We start from the raw sequence: 14,327 nt of genomic DNA, 5'->3' as shown, positions 1-14,327 counted from the left end.
AGGGGCCCAAGGGTGGCCCAGAAAAGGCAGGGACTGTGCAGGATTCCTCCCATGCCTGCTCTGGGCCTGGGCCCGTCTTTGGCAGCAATAACAGGGACCTGCCAGTGTTCCATTGAACGGGGAAGGCTGCAGGGACTTTTAGGAGAATCTTTCTAAATAGGCCCAGCCATTAACACCAACACTTCTGTTACCATTTCTAGGCACGAGCATAATGGTTGGGAGCAGAGGCTCCATGTCACTCAAATCCAGGCTCTGACTTTCCACGTAGGTGACCTGGGCCAAGTAACTTTTCAGATCTTCAGTTCCGTCCTCTGCAAAAAAGAAGTGCTAACAACAGCACTGGCTTCGAAAAGCTGTTGTGAAAAAGATATATAAATATAATTATATATGTAAAAGCTCGTAAGGGGGCACCTGGCTGGCTTAATCGGTAGAGCTTGCCACTTTTAATCTCAGGGCCGTGGGTTCAAGCCCTACGTTGGGCATGAAGCCTACTTAAAAAACAAACTAACAAAATAAATAAATAAACTGTTTTGAAAGTTAAGTAAGGCAGGGCATATATGTTGCACTAAAAACCCAGGCCCTTAACCATTTTGTGCCAAGGACACCTGCTCAGAACATTGCTTTTTTTTTTTTTAAGATTTTTTTATCTATTTATTCATGAGAGACACAGAGAGAGAGGGGGAGAGGCAGAGACACAGGCAGAGGGAGGAGCAGGCTCCACGCAGGGAGCCCGTCGTGGGGCTCGATCCCAGGACTCCAGGATCACGCCCTGGACCGAAGGCAGCACTAAACCGTCGAGCCACCGGAGCTGCCCAGAACATTGCTTTTCAATTCAGAAAATAAAATGCATAGTATTGCAATAGAAACCCATCGTAATGAAATACAGTTACCAAAATACTTTTTTTCAAACAAATTGGTGGTACAATAATACATGAGCTGGGAACTTTCCAGAACACTCGGTAAGACGCAGAGGAGCAGCGGCTGCCCTAGCTGCGTCCAGCAACGTAGTCCTTCCCGCTCCCCCACACTGGCCTCCGCCCTCTCACCGGCTGTAGAAAATGGTGAAAGAAACCACTTACTATGATGTTTTGGGGGTCTAACCCAATGCCACCCTGGAGGAATTGAAAAAGGCTTATAGGAAACTGGCCTCGAAGTACCACCCTGATAAGAATCCAAATGAAGGAGACAAGTTTAAACAGATTTCTCAAGCTTATGAAGTGCTCTCTGATGCAAAGAAAAGGGAATTACGTGACAAAGGAGAACGGGCAATTAAAGGTGGAGCTGGTGTGGTTTTGGCTCCCCCATGGACATCTTTGATATGTTTTTTGGAGGAGGAGGCAGGATGCAGAGAGAAAGGAGAGGTAAAAATGTTGTACATCAGCTCTCAGTAACCTTAGAAGATTTATATAATGGTGCAACAAGAAAACTAGCTCTGCCAAAGAATGTGATTTGCGATAAACGTGAAGGCCGAGGTGGTAAGAAAGGAGCAGTCGAATGCTGTCCCAATTGCCGAGGTACTGGAATGCAAACAAGAATTCATCAGATAGGACCTGGAATGGTTCAGCAAATTCAATCTGTGTGCATGGAGTGCCAGGGCCGTGGGGAGCAGATCAGTCCTAAAGATAAATGTAAAAGGACTGGAACCAGGAGATATTATCATTGTTTTAGATCAGAAGGACCATGTTGTTTTGATTCCACGAGGAGAAGATCTGTACATGAGTATGGATATACAGCTGGTTGAAGCCCTGTGTGGCTTTCAAAAGCCAGTATCTACTCTTGACAACCGAACCATCGTCATCACCTCTCATCCAGGTCAGATGGTCAAGCCTGGGGATATCAAGTGTGTGCTAAACGGAGGCATGCCAATTTGTTGTAGACCATACGAGAAGGGTCGCCCAATCATCGGATTTAAGGTAAACTTCCCCGAGAATGGCTTTCTCTCTCCTGATAGACTTTATTTGCTGGAAAAACTCCTACCTGAGGGGAAGGAAGTAGAGGAGACTGATGAAATGGACCAGGTGGAACTGGTGGACTTTGATTCCAATCAGGAAAGATGGTGCCATTACAATGGGGAAGCATAGGAGGATGATGAACATCATCCTGGGGGGGTGTTCAGCGTCAGACCTTTTAATGGGGCACGAATAACACTGCTGGCATTTTATATGCAGTAGTGAATGAGTGAAGGACCATAACCATAGCTCACTACTTGCTATTGTTTTTGTTTTAATATTCAACTATAGTAGTGTTTTAAAAGTTAAATGAAGAATGAACTCAAATATAAAAGCAAAAAAAAGAAAACAATAATACAGGAGCTTCTTTATTCACCCATTAACAAGATAGAGCAGTGTTTCGAATTAAGCATAATTTGGAGATAACATGGAACATAAAGAATGTTTCAAAATATCTGCAGCACGTGTAAAGAATTATGAAGAGATCTGAGATTTTATCAGTGATCCATGTAGGAGAGGAAAAAAATCTCTTTCCTTCTACCTTCTGGGTTCTCGGCTGGGTTGTGGAACAAATGATAGATTAACAAGAGAGAAAGCACAAAAACTTACTTAAGGGGCACCTGGGTGGCTCAGTCATTAAGTGTCAGACTCTTGGTCTCAGCTCAGGTCATGATCTTGGTAGTGAGATCGAGCCCCAGGTCGGGTTCCAAACTCGGTGGGGAGTCTGCTTAGGATCCTCTCACTCCCTCTCCTCTGCCCCTCGCCCCCACTCGCTCTCTCTCTCTCTCTCTCTCTCTCAAATAAATCTTTGAAAAATTATTTAATAAGTTTTATGTGACACCAGAGCCCTCATAAGGAAGTGAAGACCCAAGAAGTGGCAAGGCCTTGGCACTACACTGAGTTGAACAAAGCATAAAAATTATGGAAAAGTGACTAAAATATACGGGAAGGCTAAAGGAAGACCAGTTATTTCAACAAACTTTGTGCAGATTTTTCTCAGCCAAGGCGCCCCCGTCTCTGGCGATAAGAATGTTGCTCTCCTCCTGCTGCAGGGAGGAGACATCTTTCACGTGGGTATTTGTCCTCTGCTTTCAAAAAAGAAAAAGGGAGGGAGGTCAGAGTGCCCTTTTTTTTGCACCTGCTGTTTTTCCAGTGCCTTCCACTCAAAATAATCAATATGTCAAAGCAGCACCTTTGGAGGCGGCAGGTCTAGAATTCCTTCCCGGGTCCTTAACTCCACCATGGGCCAAGGGCACTGCTCAGGCTGTGGAGGGTCGTTGCTGCGTACACGGTGGGAGAAGATGCTAATTTCAGTTAGAGGTTAGTGAAATAAAGATGGGGTTGTTTTTCCCAAGTTCATTAAGGAAAGAAGTTCATTTGGTTCATTCCCCAAGTTCAAGCACCCTCTGAATTCTAGCTCTGAACCCTTGGCCCAACACAAAGTAACACTTAACTATTAGCTAACCCCTTAGCATCAATTAGTGGCCTCCCCGCCTCCGCTGAGGTTTAGTTGGCTTGAGTGAGTTTAAAGTGTTGGCTCAGCCACTTACGAGGTGTAGGATTTGGCCACGTTCCTTATGAACTCTGTGCCTATTTTGCTCATTCTTAATGTACCCAGAAGTGCTCAAAGTGGTCACGGGACCTACAGCATCAGCCTCGCCTGGGAGCCTGTATAAATGCAGATTCTCAGGCCCCGCCAATGACAAATTGCATCCGAAACTGCGTTTTAGGAGCTCTCCAGGTGACTAGTGTGCACAGGAAGCCTTGGGGTGATGCACAAAGGCCGTCTCAACACAAGAGGGGAAGGGAATCCCAGTCTGATTTCCCCCACCCCCAGTGGCTTTCTCTCTCTCTCTCTCTCTTTTTTTTATTGTAGTAAAATACACACAATGTAAGGTTTACCATCAGTGACAATCAGCACATTCACAATGTTGAGCAGCCATCATTACCGCCACATAGTTCCAGAACATTTTCATCACCCCAGACAGAAACCCCATCCCCATGAAGCATCACCCCCCATTCTCTCTCCTCCGGGCCCCTGGCAACCACGAATCTGTTTTCTGTCTCTATGGATTTGCCAACCCAGGACATTTCATAGAAACGGAATCACACGATTCAGGGGCTTTTGTGTCTGGCTTCTTCCACTTGACATCATGTTCTGAAGGCACATCCATGTTGCTACATGTGTCAGAACTTCATTCCTTTTTATGACCGAGGAACATTCCATTGTGAGGGAGAGACCTCATTTGGTTTATCCACTCACCAGCTGATGGACATCTGGGCCATTTTCACCCCCCAGCTATTCTGAATAGTGCTGCTGTGAGGCAGACGAATTTCAAGTGGATGATTTCCCAATGTCCGGTCACCAACTTCTGAAGGAGGCAGTATGGTCCGGCTTCCAACTCTGCTTTGCCTCTCATTAACTAAGAAACCCCAGGCAGTGGCTTGAGCTTATCAGCCTACTCAGAATGGCCACTTCGTAGAGCGGACAAGACAGTAACATGAGGTGACAGGCACCAAGTCTCCTCCCAAGCACCCGGTGACACTCGCCAGGGCTCCCTTCTTGCCCTAGTCAAGAGACCAATAGCAACTCTTTCCAGAGGTGGAAAACTAGTGGCATGGAGAACGCCTTTAGCCCCTGGAAGCGATGAATTTGGGCTACACACTGTATTGTGAGTCGCTAACATCTTAAAACCTGGAGCTTTTACATAATCTAGATTCCTGGCTTCTCCACAAAATTTGAACCTCTGGAAGCACCAGGCCTGAATTCTTGCCAAGCAGGCTCTCAGGTGCAGCTGAGTAACAGGCATCCCCTTCGGATGGGCAGGTGTTGTCCTTTGGCTCAGACAGGCAGACCAGTCACGCCTGACCTCCCGCCAGAGGGCCTGTTGCTTCTCTGAAGCCTATCATGTTTCTTATAAAAGGAAAATCTTTCTCAGTGCTTGTGATGCCTACCCAAAATGGAGAAATGAAGACATCACAAAAGAGCATGTGTTTCTCACACCCCATGCCTTATCCACTCATCTACATTCCCTGCATGATCCCTGGTTTATACAGCAGTGGGAAGGAAGAGGGAGATGCTTGCATGCAAATAACCTGGAGGTGCCTCGACCCATAACAGGTGCTACATAGGCCTCCTTTGACTTGCCTCCTGTGGAGCTCGTGCACACTCAGTCATACTAATGGAGCAGAAGCTGCCATTCGTATGCAGTACTTTTCGCTGGATGCAGAGCGTGATTGGCTCAAGCGGACCTGCAACTGTCCGGATGCTGCCGTTTTGACTGTTCCCGATCCTTCAGCCCCGCCTACAGGCCTTTCTAGGGACTACAGCCTTCAGGACCATCAAGGTCCAGACTGAGCTCTCCCCCACTGACCTTGCTTGTAAAGTATCCAGGTTTGCAAAACTCCATAAAGAAGGGAAGAACCCTAAAATATCTATGCTTCTGGAAGAAGTTCTCTCCAAATACCCCCTCTATGTCCCCCATGCTCCTCTGGACCCTTCCATAGGATTGCAGGGAGCAATACTTCAGGCTGTCTCTATCATGCGCTCTCTGTCACGTGGAGGCACTTGGTAGACTGTCTTCAGGATGGTTTTATGGTTTCCACCTCAGATGAGACGTCAATCCCAAAACTTGGATAATGTAAGCACTAGAGGAATACACATGCCTGCCTACTTCTGTCCTCAGACCTCAAACTCCAAGATCACCCACTCTATAGGATTACCCAGACTTTTTGTATGAAGCCACCATTCACCTGCCCACCCAGTCAATCCCTCTTTTCACATCACCAGGAATTATTTCCTTCATAGCTAAACTTATTTGTCATTTGTTTTCTATCTGCCCATAATCTGTTGACCCCAATAGAATGTAAGCACCCTTCCTACTCGAGGTACGTCATAAAGGTGCCAGTACCAGTTGCCGCCGTGGGACCCAGGGCAGGTCCGGCAACCTCGGCCTCAATTTCTCCATCTGTAAAGTGAGAGTAATGTTAGGACTCACCTCATAAGGCTGTCGTGTGGATTAAATGAGGCCGTATTTATAAAGCTGTTAGAACAATGCCTGGCTCACAGGACGTGCTCTCTAAAGATTGTGGTGGTTAGGATGTATTCATTTTCACATATATTAGTCTCAGTCTCAAACTGAGACTAGAGTCTCTTTTTAATTTTAGTCTAATTTGCCCCCCCCACATACCCTTTAGGACTAATATTATTTATATAATATTCCCTTTTTAAATGTAAAGGCAGTGTTTTCTCCTGGTAGAAAATTGAGATCTTTGCCCCAGCCATTGCATATCTAGAGAGCTGTCCTACAGAAATAAGTAGGTATGTGTACAGGATGTTCATTGCAGCTGGGAACTGGGAACTAGCCAGGGGTCCTTATTGCAGGGTCCAGACTCAACGTGCCCATGAAGAGAATTTCTATACACTGTAATCGGTTTTCTTATACTCTTGTATATTTTTCTGTATGCACAAAAAAAAAAAAAAACATGTTGGTTGTTTGTTTGTTTGTTCGTTTTTTCCTGAGGTCTGTAGGTTTCAGTGGACTGCCAGAGGGAACTATGGCCCAAGAAAGGATGATCCTTTGATCCTTCATCAAAAGAGATTGGTTAGGAGTGTCTGGGTGGCTCAGTCAGTTAAGCATCTGCCTTCAGCTCAGGTCATAATCCCAGGGTCCTGGGATGGAGCCCCGCATCTGGCTCCCTGCTCAGCGAGGAGCCTGCTTCTCCCTCTCCCTCTGCCTGCTGCTCCCTCTGCTTGTGCTGTCGCCCGCGTTCTGTCAAATAACAAATAAATAAAATCTTTTTTAAAGAGGGAGAGACTGGCTATTGTGGTTATGGTGTGTGATACAGTGAAATAGTAATGGAACTGTTAAAATGAATTCAGTTTATGTGCATGTGCTGATCTGGAACCATCTCAAAAGTTCATTTGCTAAGTGAAAAAAAGCAAGGTGCAGAATGGTGTGTAGAGTGTGCTCACATGTGTAGTTAAGAGGAGGCTTTCCTATGCTCACTTGGGCACACACACGAGCCATCTCAGGAAGCAGACACACAAGCCTGGTAACTGTGGCTGCTCTAGGGCATGAATGAGGGGGTCGAGGTGGGGGGGGGGGCTGGGGGAACAGGTACTTACTATTTTTTTTTACTCTTTTTGTACTGTTTTTTCTTTTCTTTAAACACTACAAGGCATCTCTTTTTAAAGAGTTAAATTTGGAAAGTATAAATAAATCTGAAGCTTAATCCTTGAAGCCACAGCATTTAATAGAATCCCATTACATTTGTTGGGGGAAAAGGTAAATACATACACACATGATGAAGAGACCACATTTGTTTGTTTGTTTGTTTGTTTGTTTGTTTGTTTGTTTGTTTGTTTTAGGGCATGCTAGATCACATTCATTGGTCCACCCTGCTCAGAATCCTCTCCCAAACAAGGGCCCTTGGAGTGACACCAGGAGGGCATGGATATCACACCACCAGGCTGTGAAATCTGCCACTCACACCTTTCTTTTTTTTTTAAGATTTATTTATTTATTTATGATAGACATAGAGAGAGAGAGAGGCAGAGACACAGGCAGAGGGAGAAGCAGGCTCCATGCCGGGAGCCCGACTTGGGACTCGATCCCGGGACTCCAGGATCGCGCCCTGGGCCAAAAGCAGGCGCCAAACCGCTGAGCCACCCAGGGATCCCCCACACCTTTCTTTCTATAGTCCTTGAACGTTTCATGTCAAGGTTTTGCTTTGGAAAAGATATATTCTTTATTTTGCATTGCACAATATCTAAATGGCTGGACCTCCGATAAGAAAAAAGTTTATTCTACTTCTTAAAAAATGTTCAATGGAGGCCAAAAAAAATTTACCATCTGAACCCTTTTATCTGTACAGTTCAGGAGTGTTCAGTATATTCACATTGTTATGCAACAGATCTCCACAACTTTTTCATCTTGCAAAACTGAAACTCTGAATCCATTGAACAGGCCCCCAGTTCGCCTCCGCCACAGCCCCTGGCAAACCAGCATCCGACCCTCTGTTTCTATGGTTTTGCCTACTGGAGGTGCATCATAAAGGTGCCAGTACCAGTTGCCACCGTGGGACCCAGGGCGAGTCTGGCAAACTCTGCCTCCACTTCTCCACCTGTAAAGTGAGGGTAATAATAGGACTCACCTCATAAGGTTGTCGTGTGGATTAAATAGGGCCGTATTTATAAAGCTGTTAGAACAATGCCTGGCTCACAGGACGTGCTCTATAAAGATTGTGGTGGTTAGGATGTATTTATTTTCACATGTATTAGCGAAAAGATTGGCTGGGACAGAAAATCAATGATTTCATGGATGTTATTTCTCAAATTGAGACTAGAGTCTGTTTTTAATTTTTAAAAGTTGATTTTAAAAAAATAAAAAATAAATAAAAGTTGATTTAAAGAACGTTACATTTTTTTAGGATCCATCGTGACACTTTTTAAAGTGACCTAGCGCCCCCTCCTGGTGCCAAAGCGGCAGCTATCTGGCTGAGCCTCTGGTTCAGCAGCAGAAAATCAGAAAGGCAGAACGTGTGGTGTTCTGGATGGCCAGCCCCAAGAAATGGGGCCCTTGCAGCGTTGATGCAGCTTATCGTGAACCCACCTTCCACGCCGCTGTCGTCCAACGGTAATTAAGGGCTCAAAGTGGCCCAGGCTGGAAGGTGACTGAGACTCAGCCAATCGCCCTGCACTTACCCAGGATCCCTCTCTGGTTTCCCAGTCTGGCCTGCCCTGGACAATGGTTTTCTCCAGGGAAGGTCTGCAGGCTTGAGGAAGCCCAAGGGAAGGCCTACCAGGTGGTCCTCCCCACTCCAGCAGGGGTCTGGGCCCCTCCAGCTAAGACCCATCAGGATGAACTCACCTTTGCTGCCCTTTTGCTCTTTATACATCATGACATTTCCTTGGTAGGTCCTTAATACATGAATTCCCCACTGGGCTCTCCAGTCCCTACATCCTCTGACCCTGACCTCATCCCACTCCCTCTTCTCTCTCCCCAAGGCAGCACACTGGCCTCTGCCCTCCAGGGTAGGGAGCTTCTTCCCATCTTAGAGCTAGTTTTTCTCGTGCTGATTCCTCCATCCAGATTTTCACATGCTCTGTCCCTGCCTACAGGTCTCTCCTTGCTGCCATTCCCTCCTAAAGGCCCCACTAACTCTGGCCCCCAACCCAGATCACTCCCTCAGCTCTCTATGACTCTGTCCCGTTCTAGTCCGTCCCTGACATTCTCAATAGGGCAGTTACTTTCTTTCCTTCCCTGTTTGTCACCTATTTGTCTCACCAGCTGTGACCTCTGAGGAAACAGGTGCCCACCTGGCTGGCTCACTCGCCATCCCCAGCTCCTACTTCATGTTCAGTAAATATCAGTTTCCTGAATGAATGTTACACACAAGGAAACTTAGAGAAGTGGAGTGACCTCCCAGGTAGTTAGCAGTATCCCAGAAGTTCATGCCTTTGACTTAAGCCACATTGCCCAGGTCTGGCATGGCCGCACCAGAGTTGGGTCAGGCATCTCCAGCTGAAGTTGCTTTTTTTCCCTTTCGGTGGGGAGTGGGACTGTGAGTCTGGTGACATCACGTGGGGGAGATTTAGTCATCGAGCCAGCTCACTGGCCAACTCCATGGTACAGTCCTCAGCCCCGTGATTCATCCCCACTGACATTTTCAAAGAATGTGTAGACACAGTATCAATGGAACTTTTCACTCACAGGCAAGAGCAATAGATTACTCATTCCCTCGGGCACCAAACTGGCAAGTGAACTGCCTCTGGGGCCATGGACAGAAGGGGAACCCTTGTGCATACTCAAAACTCAGACACATCAAGCAGATTTAAAAAAAAAAAAAAAAGGAGTCATTGGCTATTCCAAGCCCTTATTCAGACCGTAAGGTGGTTGCCCGGGTGATTTGATCAATCATTTGACAAATATTTATTGAGCACCTACTGTGTTCTAGGCACTGGGATACAGCAGGAAACACAACAGACACAAGTCCCCACCTTTGCAGAGCTGACGCTCTAGAGACAGATGGTAAACAAATAAACAAGGGAAGCATATGGTACAGCAGAGGGTGACACTATGGAGAAAAACAAAGCAGGAAAGCCCAAAAGGAGATGCAATTTGAAATTGCGTTTTTAATTTTAAATTATTTAAATTAGCTAATTAGGGAGGACTTCCCTGAAAAGTGACATGTGGGCAAGGCAGCAACAGCCTGTGCAAAGGCCCTGAGGCACACATCTGGTGTGTCGAGGCACAGCAGTGAGGCGGTGTGACTGGGGCTGAGTGAGCAGGAGATGGGAGGAGAGCAGATGGCAGTCCTAGTCCTCTGGGCAATTTGGTTTTTGCTCTGAGTGAGATGGGAGCCAGCCAGGACCTCCTTAGACCTGCTTTAGAGTACAGGTGTGACAGGACACCACCTAGGCATTACAGGTTCCCTCTGGCTGCTGAGGTTGAGGTGGGCGAGGTGACACAGGGATTCCAGGGGCCCTAGAGATGGTAGTGCCTGGACTAACGGAGGCAGTGAGGAACGGGCTGGTTCTGGCTGTATTTTGAAGGGAGAGCCAACAGGGTCTGATGACAGGTGGGATGTGGGGAAAAGAGAAAGACAGGGGATGAGGGTGAGTCCCAGGTCTGTGGCCTCAGAGCCTGGGAGGATGGTGGTGGCTCTTTCAAAGCTGAGACTGCTGGAGGAGGGGCCGGTTGGGGAGATCAGTTAGCAAACCAAGCTTCTTTGGGTCCAGAAAGCTCAAGATGATCCCAAACCAACCCCTCACAAAAACCCCACCATCAGGCCAGCGCCAGGGCGGCTGCTCAGCTCAGGCACTTTGTGCTAAGGGCAGAGAAAACCGTTGAACGTGGGTGTGCGGATGCTCCTGCTGGCATCCGATGAGGAACAAAAGGGGCGGCTAAAGCCCGGGGGAGGATGAAGGCTGAGCACAAAGGCCTCCTGCGGGAGTTGGGTGGCACCAAGCCCTCTCCCCACGCGGAATCCAGGCCCCCATCCTGATGTGACAACCACAACACCGCCAAGGACGGGGCTTCGGATCTGCAGCTTCTGATGAACGCCAGGCTCCCTGGGGAAGGATCTCAGTAAGGAACGAGGCAGGAACAAAAGGGGGCAAGACCCCTTAACATGCGACGTGTCTCAAAACCTGCCAGTCTCCTCCCAGCAGCACCCGTCAGAGTGGCAGCTGCCCCGCCGCGTGTCTCTCACTTCGCCCAACGCCCACGTCTCTCAGGTGACTCCCACTCCCCTCAACGCCTGAAGACAAACATCTTAAATGGCTCAGATCACCCCCTCGCTCCCGGCGACAGCAGGCACAGTTTCTGGATGGCTGTGAATAAAGCAGGAGGGGCTGGTGCCAGGGGAGGTGAGAACTGCAGCCACTGTCAGCTTTTAAACTGACAGTGGTCCCGAATGGAGCGCAGTGGCAGGTGCACCCAGGGGCCCGTGACCTGGGGCGGAGAAGCCTGGGGAAGACCCGGACCCTCCGTCAGACCCAAGGAGGGCTAACCAGGGGGCCCTGGGTGCAGCGAGCCCCATCGACAGGGAGAGATGGCCCTTCCTGGGGCGCGAGGGTAGAGAAACGAGGAGAGCCAGGCTCTAATTTGGGGTCAGAAGCGGCTAGAACTGCATTTCTGTAACGTGCATCTTTTGTTTCTGCCTGCCCAGCACCTGTCTCTACTTCTGCCCACGGAAACTGGATTTTTATTTGGAGAGCTGTATTAGTTATGTCTTTTCATTATGTATTTTTTATGCCTTGCTGCCCATGGAGGGGCTGCCCTAAGTTAGCCAGTTCCTAGAAAGCTTCTCTGCCCCGGAGCGCACTTTTCATATGCAGATCAACCAATCCTGAGCCGCATCCCCAACCTTCTCCTCCATCTCCTCTTATCTTCCAGGTGGCTATGACCTGCCCTAAACCCCAGCACCAGGTACCAAGCAGCTAGGGACAGTCCCCCTGCCCCCAGAGCCCAGGGAAATGACTCAAATTAGCCAATCCTGAGGCTGCTTACCCTGTCTCCCTGTTCCTTCTCACAGAAACCACAAGAAAGGCACTTGTTCACGTTCCCCCCACCCCCGCACCTTGCCCAATGCCAGTGCTTCCCCATGTGGCTCCCCCTCCCCCATGGCATGACCCCTCCGCTTGGGAGCTCTGGGTGTAAAACCATCTTATCAACAGCAGTCGTCTCCTGATCTGCTGACCTCCCCATTCCTGAATAATAATAAACCCTGCATTAGCCAGAGCCACCTTGCAGTCCATGGCATTAGGTGGAGCTTCCCCCCCTCCTAGCCCAGTTCCAGGGCAGCATAGGTAACCAGACCTGGCCAGTCAGGGCATCCCATCCCTGCTTCCCACAGTTAAATGCCCAGTGAGAGTCTGTCTTGAGGTTTGAGTTAGCGCAATGGGCAAAGTGCTTGAGAAGATGATCTCAGGTGTCTACTTTGCTCTTCTGCTCACTTCTCAAGCAGACCTTCCCCCGTGGGCGGCCGGACCCCACTTGCCTGAACAGCAGCAAGCAGCACATTGGTGTTTTCTCCAGCGGTGTTGAGCTGCACACGTGCAGAAGTAGATCAGAGTCTGGAGTTAGTTAGCTCTGGGATTTTGCCAACAGCACATATAACACAGCAGGAGGAGCAAGGGTGTGGAGTATGGCAGAAAGTGGTGATAGTGATAGAATCTAAAATGGGTTAGAGGGAAGTGAAATTATGGGTCGGGGTACAGCGAGAAGGCTGTAGGATCATGGATTTGTAGGGCCCCAGGGTCGAAGCATGGCTGGGATTGAGGCACTAGAGAAAGTGAGCTGAAAGGTGGATCCAGGCCTGAGGAGCCCAATTCTCATATAATCTGGGGATCCTCGTTAAGAAAAAAAAAATTACAAAATTCTAACTACAAAATTAGTAGGATCCCATCCAGGGCCTTGAAAAAGGATTCAAAGCTTAAGCTTCATTAGCTTCATGGTGAATTGGCCACTGACTAGGGCATACCTTGACATTTGATTATGGAGGACAAATGATTGATTATTGGTACTCATCAGGTCTGGGTCCAGGCTGTGATTAGGTTGGAAGCGATCACCTTCCGGTTCTAGTAAAGCCTCACCTACTAAGAGACTGAGTTTTGATAACAATTGTTGCTGATTTTATTGTGGCTTCCAGCCCAGTCTGCAGGCTAGACTTTTCAACCACATTACAGAGAGTCTGGCTTTAAATAATTGCTGCCAGGCCCACATTGGTTCTGCTTAATTGGCTGCCCCCAATTTTATGACTATTTTTGAGGGAATTACTGTTTTTAATACTTCCCTCGAAAATAGTCATAAAATTTGGGTTCTGCTCTGCTTCCCAAAGTCAGATCTGATCAGGGAATTGAGGAGGAACAGAGATAGTCCAAAACCTATGAGCTTTGTTCCTAACATCAGAGCAGAAATAGTGGGAAAATGAAAACTAATATGGGTCACTCAAGTTTTTGCAACTCCAGGTGAACATATTCTTGTAGACCATGAAGGGCAGCTAACATCACAGAGAGGCACTCAGACATTATGAACCTCCTGCTGGAGGAACGTACCACCACCTATGAAGATGTTTTGTCTAAAGAAATTAGTCCTAAATCTGATTCAGCCACTAGATCTAACTACCAATTTACAGGAAACACAGAAGATAGAAGAACATTTTAAACTATAGTGCAGGGCTGCAATCAGCAAAACCCGGACTGCAGGAAACCCTACAGGACACACCTCGCAGTGTGTTCAACCAACACACTGCCAGGGAGAAGGGAAAGGTGGAGCACAAAGTCTATAGATTAAAAGATACATAAAACATATATCAATCAACTAGAATATGTGAACATTATTTAAATCTTCATTCAATTTTTAATGCTAATATTTAGGAGACAATTAGAAATATGAATATTTACAGGATATCTATTGATGTTCACATCCAATTAATATCCAGTTAATATCCAATAATAGTTAGAATCATTATTTTTAAGATACAATAATGGGGACACCTGGGTGGCTCAGCCTGTTAAATGTCCCTGCTCAGTGGGAGCCTGCTTCTCCTTCTCCCCCTGCTATTCCCTCTGCTTGTGCTCTCTCTCTGTCAAATAAATACAATCTTTTATTTAAAAAAAAAAGATACAGGGCACCTGGGTGGCTCAGCGGTTGAGCATCTGCCTTTAGCTCAGGGAGTGATCCCGGGGTCCTGGGATCGAGTCCCGCATCGGGCTCCCCGTGGGGAGCCTGCTTCTCCTTCTGCCTATGTCTCTGTGTCTCTCATGAATAAACAAGATATTTAATTAAAAATAAATAAAAATTAAAAATTATAAAAAGATACAGTAGGGACACTGGGTGGCTCAGAGGTTGAGCATCTAGTTTTGGCTCA

At 47.4% G+C, this 14,327-nt stretch overlaps 1 pseudogene; it reads left to right on the top strand.

Moving 5' to 3' along the window:
* Positions 1–1,058: 1,058 nt before the first annotated feature.
* On the top strand, positions 1,059–2,171 carry LOC140617800 (dnaJ homolog subfamily A member 1 pseudogene; annotated as a pseudogene).
* Positions 2,172–14,327: the final 12,156 nt, after the last annotated feature.

This window comes from Canis lupus, chromosome 26 (genome assembly GCF_048164855.1).
Source record: "Canis lupus baileyi chromosome 26, mCanLup2.hap1, whole genome shotgun sequence".
Classification (NCBI taxonomy): domain Eukaryota; kingdom Metazoa; phylum Chordata; class Mammalia; order Carnivora; family Canidae; genus Canis; species Canis lupus.
Note: the sequence above shows the minus strand (reverse complement) of the source record. Positions and strands in the feature narration are given on the sequence as shown.